Here is a 12263-nt window from a genome sequence, read left to right on the forward strand (position 1 = left end):
TGTTACAAACGTACGTTCTGAAGATTCTCTTACGCTATCTTATCGTGATATAAGTGCATAAAGAATAGTTAGGATTAACATTCAGCTGATTCTTTTTTTTAGAACTGAAAAAGAAAGGTTCCGCACATCAAGAGTTGAAAGAATAACATTTATCATAAACTCTCCTCACAATGCCTCCTCCACTTCTCTCATACAGTATACCCCATCATCCCTGAAGACCTATTGTGGGGACCCCTTCTTACCCTTATCATTATAAAAGTCCCCTGATGTTTTCCTCACTAACACTGCCATATCTTTCATGGGACGACCCTGAAATATTACCGATTCTGAGAGAGATATAACCACTACCCTCCACAGATGCTGGGGAATGTGGAGTAAGAAGGACCCATTTCCAAAATATAGAAAATCATTCCCAACCAGGACTCACAGGCACCCCTCACACAGACAGACACTTTCTATACGGCCAGCAATAGGCAGATGGACAACGGGGGGGGGGGGGGGGGGGGGGGGGGGGGGGGGGGAGGTCGGGGAATTGACGCTGCTTGATATCTTTCACCAGTGATCTTTGGTTGTTTCTGAAGGGGACGAGGTACATGATGACAAGGAGATGGTTGGAGGCAAGATGAGAAATACAGAGGTCGTGTGAAGCTGGCGGGGAACAGAGAGAGAGAGAGAGAGAGAGAGAGAGAGAGAGAGAGAGAGAGAGAGAGAGAGAGAGTGTATGCAGGTTGAGGAAGTAATGTAATAAAGTCAGAGGAAAAAGGTGAGAAGATGGATGACAAAATGCTGAGGTAGTGAAGTGATAAAGGAAGGAAGGAGGGAAGGAGGGAGGGAAAGGACAGAGGATGGGAGCGGCAGGCGGGGAGTAAGGGAGGAGAGAGGAAGGGATAAAGATCCCGTTTCCCTCGATGGTTTTCTTTGTCAAGACTGAGATTTTTATTGGCCATAATATTATTGACTCATGTTATTAACACTGGATTCTTTGTGTTGATACTGTCCACCGAGCCAGGGAGGCGGAGACCCGTTTTTACTGAGAAAATGGGATACAGAATGGCTCCAAGGATCACGCTCAGGTGTGAAGGTATGATCAAATTCGCTTTTGATGATGAAATGCATTGATGGGAAGTGGAGGAAGGCTGGGGAGGAAGGGAGCCTAGAGGGGAGGGAAGTGGTAAGAAAGAGGGAATTCGTGAGGGTATAGGAGGGTGGCCGACGGAGGCTTGTGGAAAGACTGGTTTAACGTAAGAGCGGGAGGATGAGGGATAGCTCTGAGCTATGAAAAACAAGGACATTTCCTCTCAGTGTGGATGATAAATACACACACTTTCATACCATACTTCTTGTTCATAGTTCACTGACGTTCCAAAATACTGTCCTCTCAGCTACATAAGCTTGGCACAGCTGAGCAACAGTACACCAGTAGACTCATTTTTAGTTTAGGCAGTTAACACACAACATACCTTCCGTCTACTACTATATCTAACTCCGTTTCGAGCTCTTATATTTAAAAGCACCTCTCACTTTTCATTCTATTTTCTTATAAAGATTTTTGCTCGTTAGATTCAGATCTACTGGGTTAAGAATCCGTATATATCTAAGTAGGGGTAGGTATCAATCAAAAATTTGTGGGAATATGTCATTTTACATAAAACTGTAAACAAGTATACTGTATTCTGAAACCTTTTCCATACACTTTGACTCTCCCTTTTATATTTACTCTCCTCTCATACTTTTCCCTTCTTTTATATTCTATACTCTTCCCTAGAATCACATCTCTTCTATTTCAAGTACAGACACTTGTATGCCACCGAAATGAAGGCACTCAGCCCCCTACCATATTCAGGCCTTTAAATACGTGGCTTTCCTTTTCTCGGCGATCATTATCACTGACGAAGGCATTTGCCACGGTTTTTCTGGATGTTCTCTTCGACAGTGTGTTGATGAAAGACGTTTAGGGAATGTTGGGTGGAGACAGAGAGAGAGAAAGGGAATGAGAAGAAGGGGAGTTTCCCTTCCCCTGACACTTCATCAACTCTTTATAACTTCACTTGGTGAAGCACATCAGAACCTTCAGTGTAACAAGGCACTTGCTCCTGATCGAGCAGCGACTCATCACCACAAGTCCGCTTTATTTACCGAAGATCATCTCCTGAAGCCCCAAGCTACTCAGACAACAGCGTGCAAGGGCCTCCTCTCCGAGTTCCTGTCTTGGTGTGAGGATCATGAAGACTGGGTAACGTGCAAGCAATTTTCATAGGCCACAGTGGGCTATTCTGTGGCAGAAGTTGTGCGTTGAATTCTTGCTTCACATATGGTCTTCAGAAATTATATTCTCTCTCTCTCTCTCTCTCTCTCTCTCTCTCTCTCTCTCTCTCTCTCTCTCTCTCTCTCTCTCTCTCTATTTATCTATAGTGTGTGTGTGTGTGTGTGTGTGTGTGTGTGTGTGTGTGTGTGTGTGTGTGTGCGCGCAATTACCTACATATATAACATAAGTGATGCCAAACTCCATCTGCTTGTGCTCACAACGCGGGTAAAATAAATCATCTTCGGCGAGGCTGTCATCATAAAAGAACGAAGAAGAAAAGTGTCTCGTCCATGAAGTTCTCGCTCCAAAGGAGCCCGCGCAGCCCTGTAGCTGTAAGAACCCATACGCTCTTTCTATTACCACACATCTCTCTTACCCTATTATTACTTACTCGATCAAACCACCTCACACCACATATTGTCCTCAAACATCTCATTTCCAACACATCCACCTTCCTCCACACATCTCTATCCATAGTCCACGCCTCACAACCATATAACATTGTTGCAACCACTATTCCTTCAAACATACCCATTTTTGCCTTCCGAGATAATGTTCTCGCCTTCCACACATTTTTCAACGCTCTCAGAACCTTGGCTCCCTCCCCAACACTGGGACTCCCTTCCGCTTCCATGGTTCCATCCGCTGCCAAATCCACTCCCAGATATCTAAAACACTTCACTTCAGTTTTTCTCCATTCAAACTTACCTCCCAATTGACTTGACCCTCAGCCCTACTGTACCTAATAACCTTGCTCTTAATCACATTTACCCTCAGCTTTCTTCTCTCACACACTTTATAATGATAATATAATAATGATAATAATAATAATAATGATAATAATAATAATAATAATAATAATAACAATAATAATAATAATAATAATAATAATAATAATAATAACTAGCAGCATCTTTCCCACATGCTTTTTCTCTCATTTTGCTTTTTTTTTGCACACTAATAGTATGGGTTCTCTTGCTTAACCCTTTCCTACTTGCTCTTCTGTTACATCAGGACACACGTGACGTGTGCCTCACATCTCGGCATCATCACTGTCACCTGCTTGATCTGTTTCACAAGCATAAGACTCAAAACTTTCTATTTAACTAATCAGAAACGATTTGATTACGGTTTTCCTGGCGCGGCAGCCTACGTAGATCTCGCTTTGATTGGACCTCTTCCGTGGCAAGAGTCGTCACTTGGCTGGCATATCTCATACACACATCAATATTCTCGTATCCCAACTTTTCTCACAATAACATTTACTATCTCGTTCTGTCTCTGTGTCTCACTAACATTTCTGTCTCATCATTGTGGACAGCGGTCCATCATGGCCAGCCTCTGACAACCCTCCCTACGTTCTCTTTGATCCATCCCTTCTCCCTCCGGCGTTCCTTCTACTCCCTCGCAGCTCCCTCCCCTTTTCCCTCCCCAAGCCCTCCTCTGTCTCCCCTCTGGTAACTCCAGTGGCCGTGAGTGATCGAACAAAATTTATTTATTTCTTAATCTTCTTCCGGAGGTCTGGGGAGTCCGATACGAGGTGTCCCACCGCCAGCCTTGATACCCTCCCATCAGCTGACAGCTTCATCTCCTGCCCTGTGTTGCCACACCACCATACAAGATTCATCTTAGGTTTTAGTGGTAGCAGAGGAACCGGAGAGATGGCAACAAGGGCCAAGGAGATCAAAGTTTGTGTTATATTGAAATCTGGATTGAGTCAGCACGTTAATCAGGAGTTACTCAGTGGCTGGTGGTGCTGTATGTGCGTGCGTTCACTCGTGGTCCGAACAATGTTTGAGAACAAATTGCAAGTTTTTTGTTAAATGTTCTCTACAATACACGGGAGGAGGAGTAACACACACACACACACACACACACACACACACACACACACACACTTATATATATATATATATATATATATATATATATATATATATTCCCTCAAAGGCCCAGTCCTCTGTTCTTAACGCTACCTCGCTATCGCGGGAAATGGCGAATAGTTTGAAAAAAAAAAATATATATATATATATATATATATATATATATATATATATATATATATATATATATATATATATATATATATATCTGGAGGTGTCAACAAGGCGACCATCACGACCCATCTTTCTCTCACCCAATTTTTATATATTAATTTTTGATCGATCGTTGGCAACCTCACCCCTCACTCTGAGGCATGAAACTGATCCAGATAATCCGTCCCCCTTCCCCTTCCACTCCCCATCACCCTCCCTCCGCCAACTTTGCCTCCCTACTCCTTTCCCTTTCCTATCTCCTTCCTCCCCAAATCACCCCCCCCCCCCCCGCCAAATCTCCCCCCACTACCACCCCCATCTCCAAATATCGTCCCACTCCTCCTCCTACCCTCTCCCCACATCCCCCCTCACCCTATCCCCCTCCACCCCATCTCTACTTCTCCTCAGTGACCTCTTTTTTGTTTCATCTGCTTCACGTGACCACCAAGCAACAGAAGAGGATTGTTAACTGTCAGAAATAGGTCACTGAATGATCTCATTCCAGAGCAGTCTACGTCAGGCTCCCGCGTGTTCACCATGCACGTTCGATATCAAATTTTGCAATAATTTGACATCGGAGCAGTGAAGCCAGTGCTCCTGTCTGTTTCTTTATTGTGCTTTTGGGAACTCAACATGTTGTGATATACTTGACGTAACATTCTCGAGAGTTAGGAATCCAAAACGTTGTAATATCTCTCTTGCAACTAACATGTTGTGATGTGTGTGTGTGGAACCCAACATTGTTATGTTGTCAACAATCTGAAATCTTATCTTGAAACCAGTATTGATCCTAATCTGAATTTTCAGCATTGTAAACACTATTGTTGACACCACCACCTTCATCAATACCAGCAACACCATATGTGAGCATGGTGGCTCATGAACACTTTACGGGGCATGGTCATAATACCGGGGTCATGGTAGCTCATGTATTACATAGTGGAGTCATGGTAGCTCATGTATTACATAGTGGAGTCATGGTAGCTCATGTATTACATAGTGGAGTCATGGTAGCTCATGTATTACATAGTGGAGTCATGGTAGCTCATGTATTACATAGTGGAGTCATGGTAGCTCATGTATTACATAGTGGAGTCATGGTAGCTCATGTATTACATAGTGGAGTCATGGTAGCTCATGAATCTCCCCATCTGACTGACAAGATCGTCCTGAAAAAGTTCTACAAGTCAACGGTAGTTACCTTAACCATTACGCTGAGCAGTGGTACTACCACACCACCGAACAGTGGTACTACCACAGTACTGAGCAGTGGTACTACCACACCACCGAACAGTGGTACTACCACAGTACTGAGCAGTGGTACTACCACACCACCGAACAGTGGTACTACCTCAGTACTGAGCAGTGGTACTACCACACCACCGAACAGTGGTACTACCTCAGTACTGAGCAGTGGTACTACCACACCACCGAACAGTGGTACTACCTCAGTACTGAGCAGTGGTACTACCACACCACCGAACATTGGTACTACCACAGTACTGAGCAGTGGTACTACCACACCACCGAACAGTGGTACTACCTCAGTACTGAGCAGTGGTACTACCACACAACCGAACAGTGGTACTACCACAGTACTGAGCAGTGGTACTACCACACCACCGAACAGTGGTACTACCACAGTACTGAGCAGTGGTACTACCACACCACCGAACAGTGGTACTACCTCAGTACTGAGCAGTGGTACTACCACACCACCGAACAGTGGTACTACCTCAGTACTGAGCAGTGGTACTACCACACAACCGAACAGTGGTACTACCACAGTACTGAGCAGTGGTACTACCACACCACCGAACAGTGGTACTACCTCAGTACTGAGCAGTGGTACTACCACACCACCGAACAGTGGTACTACCACAGTACTGAGCAGTGGTACTACCACACCACCGAACAGTGGTACTACCTCAGTACTGAGCAGTGGTACTACCACACCACCGAACAGTGGTACTACCTCAGTACTGAGCAGTGGTACTACCACACCACCGAACATTGGTACTACCACAGTACTGAGCAGTGGTACTACCACACCACCGAACAGTGGTACTACCTCAGTACTGAGCAGTGGTACTACCACACCACCGAACAGTGGTACTACCACAGTACTGAGCAGTGGTACTACCACACCACCGAACAGTGGTACTACCTCAGTACTGAGCAGTGGTACTACCACACCACCGAACAGTGGTACTACCACAGTACTGAGCAGTGGTACTACCACACCACCGAACAGTGGTACTACCACAGTACTGAGCAGTGGTACTACCACACCACCGAACAGTGGTAGTAACCACAGTACTGAGCAGTGGTACTACCACACCACCGAACATTGGTACTACCACAGTACTGAGCAGTGGTACTACCACACCACCGAACAGTGGTACTACCTCAGTACTGAGCAGTGGTACTACCACACCACCGAACATTGGTACTACCACAGTACTGAGCAGTGGTACTACCACACCACCGAACAGTGGGTACTACCTCAGTACTGAGCAGTGGTACTACCACACCACCGAACATTGGTACTACCACAGTACTGAGCAGTTGGTACTACCACACCACCGAACAGTGGTACTACCTCAGTACTGAGCAGTGGTACTACCACACCACCGAACATTGGTACTACCACAGTACTGAGCAGTGGTACTACCACACCACCGAACAGTGGTACTACCACAGTACTGAGCAGTGGTACTACCACACCACCGAACATTGGTACTACCACAGTACTGAGCAGTGGTACTACCACACCACCGAACAGTGGTACTACCACAGTACTGAGCAGTGGTACTACCACACCACCGAACATTGGTACTAACCACAGTACTGAGCAGTGGTACTACCACAACCACCCGAACAGTGGTACTACCACAGTACTGAGCAGTGGGTACTACCACACCACCGAACATTGGTACTACCACAGTACTGAGCAGTGGTACTACCACACCACCGAACAGTGGTACTACCACAGTACTGAGCAGTGGTACTACCACACCACCGAACATTGGTACTACCACAGTACTGAGCAGTGGTACTACCACACCACCGAACAGTGGTACTACCACAGTACTGAGCAGTGGTACTACCACAGTAGTGAACAGACGTAGGTTAATTTCATTAAACAGGGGCATAGCCAGAGTACTGAGCAGGAATATTTCCGGTGTACTGAGCAGAGGTATAACCATCAAATTGAATGGGACTATAACCATTATATTAAGCAAGGGTATATCCACTATATATCTGTCCTTAGACTATCATCACGAGTTTATCACATCATTTTATAAGTTTATTATAACTAATTCAGGAAGACTTTCCACTGACAAAATATAATTATTATGATTTACAGACTTTACGCCGTACTATTTTAACAATAATTGCCACGAAATTATCATAAGAGACTACATGCCTGTGTTCCTGTCAGTGCCGCTGTGCCAGGCTATTGCCCAGTGTAACAAAGCGCCCCTCCTGCCTGACCCAGACCTAATAAACTCAGTATATAACAGAGCTTCCTGTCGCTCACACACCTCCGAGGTCTCGTATGATTATCCTCTGCAGTAATTATCACTTTTGCAAAACGCATCATCAGCTATATATATATATATATATATATATATATATATATATATATATATATATATATATATATATTTATTTATTTTTTTTTATTTTGCTTTGTCGCTGTCTCCCGCGTTAGCGAGGTAGCGCAAGGAAACAGATGAAAGAATGGCCCAACCCACCCACATACACATGTATATACATACACGTCCACACACGCAAATATACATACCTATACATCTCAATGTATTTTTTTTTTTCCGCTGTCTCCTGCGTTTGCAAGGTAGCGCAAGGAAACAGACGAAAGAAATGGCCCAACCCATCCCCATACACATGTATATACATGCGTCCACACACGCAAATATACATACCTACACAGCTTTCCATGGTTTACCCCAGACGCTTCACATGCCCTGATTCAATCCACTGACAGCACGTCGACCCCGGTATACCACATCGATCCAATTCACTCTATTCCTTGCCCTCCTTTCACCCTCCTGCATGTTCAGGCCCCGATCACACAAAATCTTTTTCACTCCATTTCACCTCCAATTTGGTCTCCCACTTCTCCTCGTTCCCTCCACCTCCGACACATATATCCTCTTGGTCAATCTTTCCTCACTCATTCTCTCCATGTGCCCAAACCATTTCAAAACACCCTCTTCTGCTCTCTCAACCACGCTCTTTTTATTTCCACACATCTCTCTTATCCTTACGTTACTTACTCGATCAAACCACCTCACACCACACATTGTCCTCAAACATCTCATTTCCAGCACATCCATCCTCCTGCGCACAACTCTATCCATAGCCCACGCCTCGCAACCATACAACATTGTTGGAACCACTATTCCTTCAAACATACCCATTTTTGCTTTCCGAGATAATGTTCTCGACTTCCACACATTCTTCAAGGCTCCCAGGATTTTCGCCCCCTCCCCCACCCTATGATCCACTTCCGCTTCCATGGTTCCATCCGCTGCCAGATCCACTCCCAGATATCTAAAACACTTTATTTCCTCCAGTTTTTCTCCATTCAAACTTACCTCCCAATTTACTTGACCCTCAGCCCTACTGTACCTAATAACCTTGCTCTTATTCACATTTACTCTTAACTTCCTTCTTTCACACATTTTACCAAACTCAGTCACCAGCTTCTGCAGTTTCTCACATGAATCAGCCACCAGCGCTGTATCATCAGCGAACAACAACTGACTCACTTCCTAAGCTCTCTCATCCCCAACAGACTTCATACTTGCCCCTCTTTCCAAAACTCTTGCATTCACCTCCCTAACAACCCCATCCATAAACAAATTAAACAACCATGGAGACATCACACACCCCTGCCGCAAACCTACATTCACTGAGAACCAATCACTTTCCTCTCTTCCTACACGTACACATGCCTTACATCCTCGATAAAAACTTTTCACTGCTTCTAACAACTTGCCTCCCACACCATATATTCTTAGTACCTTCCACAGAGCATCTCTATCAACTCTATCATATGTCTTCTCCAGATCCATAAATGCTACGTACAAATCCACACACACACACACACACACACACATATATATATATATATATATATATATATATATATATATATATATATATATATATATATATATATATATATATATATATGTATATATATATATGTTGTGTGGCAAACCACTGGTGGGACGTTTTGATAACTGTTTCTATTCGTACGTTTACGTGGAAATATGAAACATAAGTCCCAAGCTCTTGTTTGTTATATTTTGGGGGAACACGTGACTGGAGACAGAGGGTAACTGTACTGGTAATGAACATAAATGAGAAAAGAAAACGTAATATTTCTGGTCACATGCGTTTGGCTTCTGGTAGTCAGGTCTGAATGACTTCCCTATCAACACCATAAAATTATCATGATTTACAGATCTTACGCCGTAGTGTGTGTATACACATGATCACCGAAATGGTAATCATTTAGGAGACAAAATTTTCATAGCTTATAAGAGGAATGAAGAAATGCTGCCAACTTTTGGCCTACTTTTCAATACCTCTTCAGGGAATGACAAGACCAATACACACAGAGCTGATCCAATAAAAGTATTCAAAATAATCAAAAGCTTTGGTTATCTTCATCTATCAAGTTACTTGAAATTTGATTCGTCTGAATTTACTCGTAGTAACAACAAACGTTTACCTCGAATGAGGCGAAGTACCGTTTTTTTTCCACAGGATCGTTAACGAATGGAAGGATTTGCCAATTTGGGTGGATGAAAGCAGCACTATAGATAATTTTGATAGACATGATAAATACTTTACTTCAAGTCCACGACTGATATCATTTGCACCTCCTTAGTCACAATGATAATTTGTAGGTTATCATCTTTGAATCATTTGTAGGTTATCATTTTTGAATTATTTGTAGGTCTTCTGACTTCAACAAGCATTCTGTGAGTTTTGATATCTTCTACTACCACACACAGCCTCGAAAGGACCCAAAGGTCTATCACTGTTTGATTTCCTTTGCATTCCTTTGTAAATAAAACTGAATAAGGAACAAAGTTCAAACCCTAATCCATACCCAAGGGTCGTACCATCATGTTCAAGGGTCGTACCGTCATGTTCAAGGGTCGCACCATCATGTTCAAGGGTCGTAACGTCGTGTTCAAGGGTCGTAACGTCATGTTCAAGGGTCGTACCGTCATGTTCAAGGGTCGTACCATCATGTTCAAGGGTCGTAACGTCATGTTCAAGGGTCGTACCGTCATGTTCAGTATGTTAATTTGATGTTTCAGCGTCGAAAGTTATCAATGTTCATGTATGGGTTTGCGTTCCCGAACAGTAGGGTCATGTGTCATACACAACTTACATACACATTATGTATAATGTCATAGACAATATGTGATCCACATGTGATATGTATGATTGGACACACACGACAGCCGGCGTCCTGTGGGTTCGAACTAGTGTGCCTCAAGTTACCACTAGACTCACACAGGTCCCTTAAGACCTTGAATATTCAACAGCCTCGCCAGGAGAGTGTCGATCTGCCTCCTCCAGACGGCACCTCGGTCTCAGCCACTCCATTGTAACGAGCCATTTAAGTAGTTAAACATTTGAGTCTATTAACCTGCTCCTGCAGTTGTAGGCTTCACTTGATTAATGTACATGAATTAACTACTTTCAGTTATCGTTAATCTGAGTAATGCGATCAGTTCAGAGTTAAATAATGACAGAAAATAACATGTGTCATGTGATCTAAATCTGAATTTGTAGTGTCGCCAGTGTTAGGCTTCTGGAGAGAGTCAACAAAGGAATACCAGGTGCGTGTAGAGAAGGCTGGATCCAGCTTGGCTCAGGCTCCAGGAACTGAAGACAAAGTCAGATGTCAGCAACAGAGGAACACTAAATTACTGATCTGCCTAACCTCCCTCAGGGTCTCGTTACTGGATATCCCAGTTCAGTGAGACCGACATGCAAAGGACAAAGGCCCTTCATATCACCTTCACCACATCCTGCAGCTACATTCTGAGGGACATCGGCTTACAGAACTGGCCTTGAACTGTAACTTGGTAACATCTTCATTCTTTACTTAACCTCGTTTTGGACCACTAAGTCTCCTGATATCTGTTCTTCCCATATACTCCCATGTATTACCGTCCACACACCAACACCGTTTACACTCCATGTAGTCTGGCGAGAGAGTCTGTGTCAACACCATTCAGCGTGTCATGTTTGGAATACTTGAGTCGCTCAAACACGAAGTGATATGTTAATATTTGATAGTTGTTCCGGTCAGTATAATAACAGTAGAAGGTCTACCCCGGTAGGACTGAAGGTGGTCTTGCGGCATCTTTCACAATAGCAAACTATGAGTTACAACTTCACGAGTATTTTCTCATTACTGTGACAGTCAAATGACAACATTTAGGCAAGGCAAATGATAAACACACAACGGCAGGGTAAAAAATGAAATAGATTCTAAATCTGAAAATCTTCCCTGAGTAATTGTACCACACATCGATAGTGGAATTATCATCTCGATGACGACAATGCGACTCTTAGGTATAATGGCGTTGTCTCTAACCTGAACATTCAAAGCCATGTTAGTGGTTCAGCCATCATGCCCAACTGTCATAAAGTCGTGCATAAGAGTCGTAATGTCGTGCTCAAGGATCGTGCCATTGTGCGCAATTGGTCAAGGAAAGGGACTTAAAAATGTACGTTGTAACTCTACCGTCACTGAACATACCAGGGAACTACATCAATTCTACATTTACTACTCTGCCAACCCCAACACCCCTACCGGTAGCTCCACACTATTTCCCACACCCACACTGAAGACCCAA

General features: G+C 43.7%; 1 protein-coding gene across 1 annotated transcript in view; it reads right to left on the reverse strand.

The window, feature by feature from the left end:
- The window catches only part of LOC139755306 (roundabout homolog 1-like), a 432853-nt gene that overhangs the window by 64283 nt on the left and 356307 nt on the right, over positions 1-12263 (reverse strand). The gene's annotated exons all lie outside the window — the stretch shown is intronic.

The sequence above is a fragment of the Panulirus ornatus genome, chromosome 19, assembly GCF_036320965.1.
Source record: "Panulirus ornatus isolate Po-2019 chromosome 19, ASM3632096v1, whole genome shotgun sequence".
NCBI classification, from domain to species: Eukaryota; Metazoa; Arthropoda; class Malacostraca; order Decapoda; family Palinuridae; genus Panulirus; species Panulirus ornatus.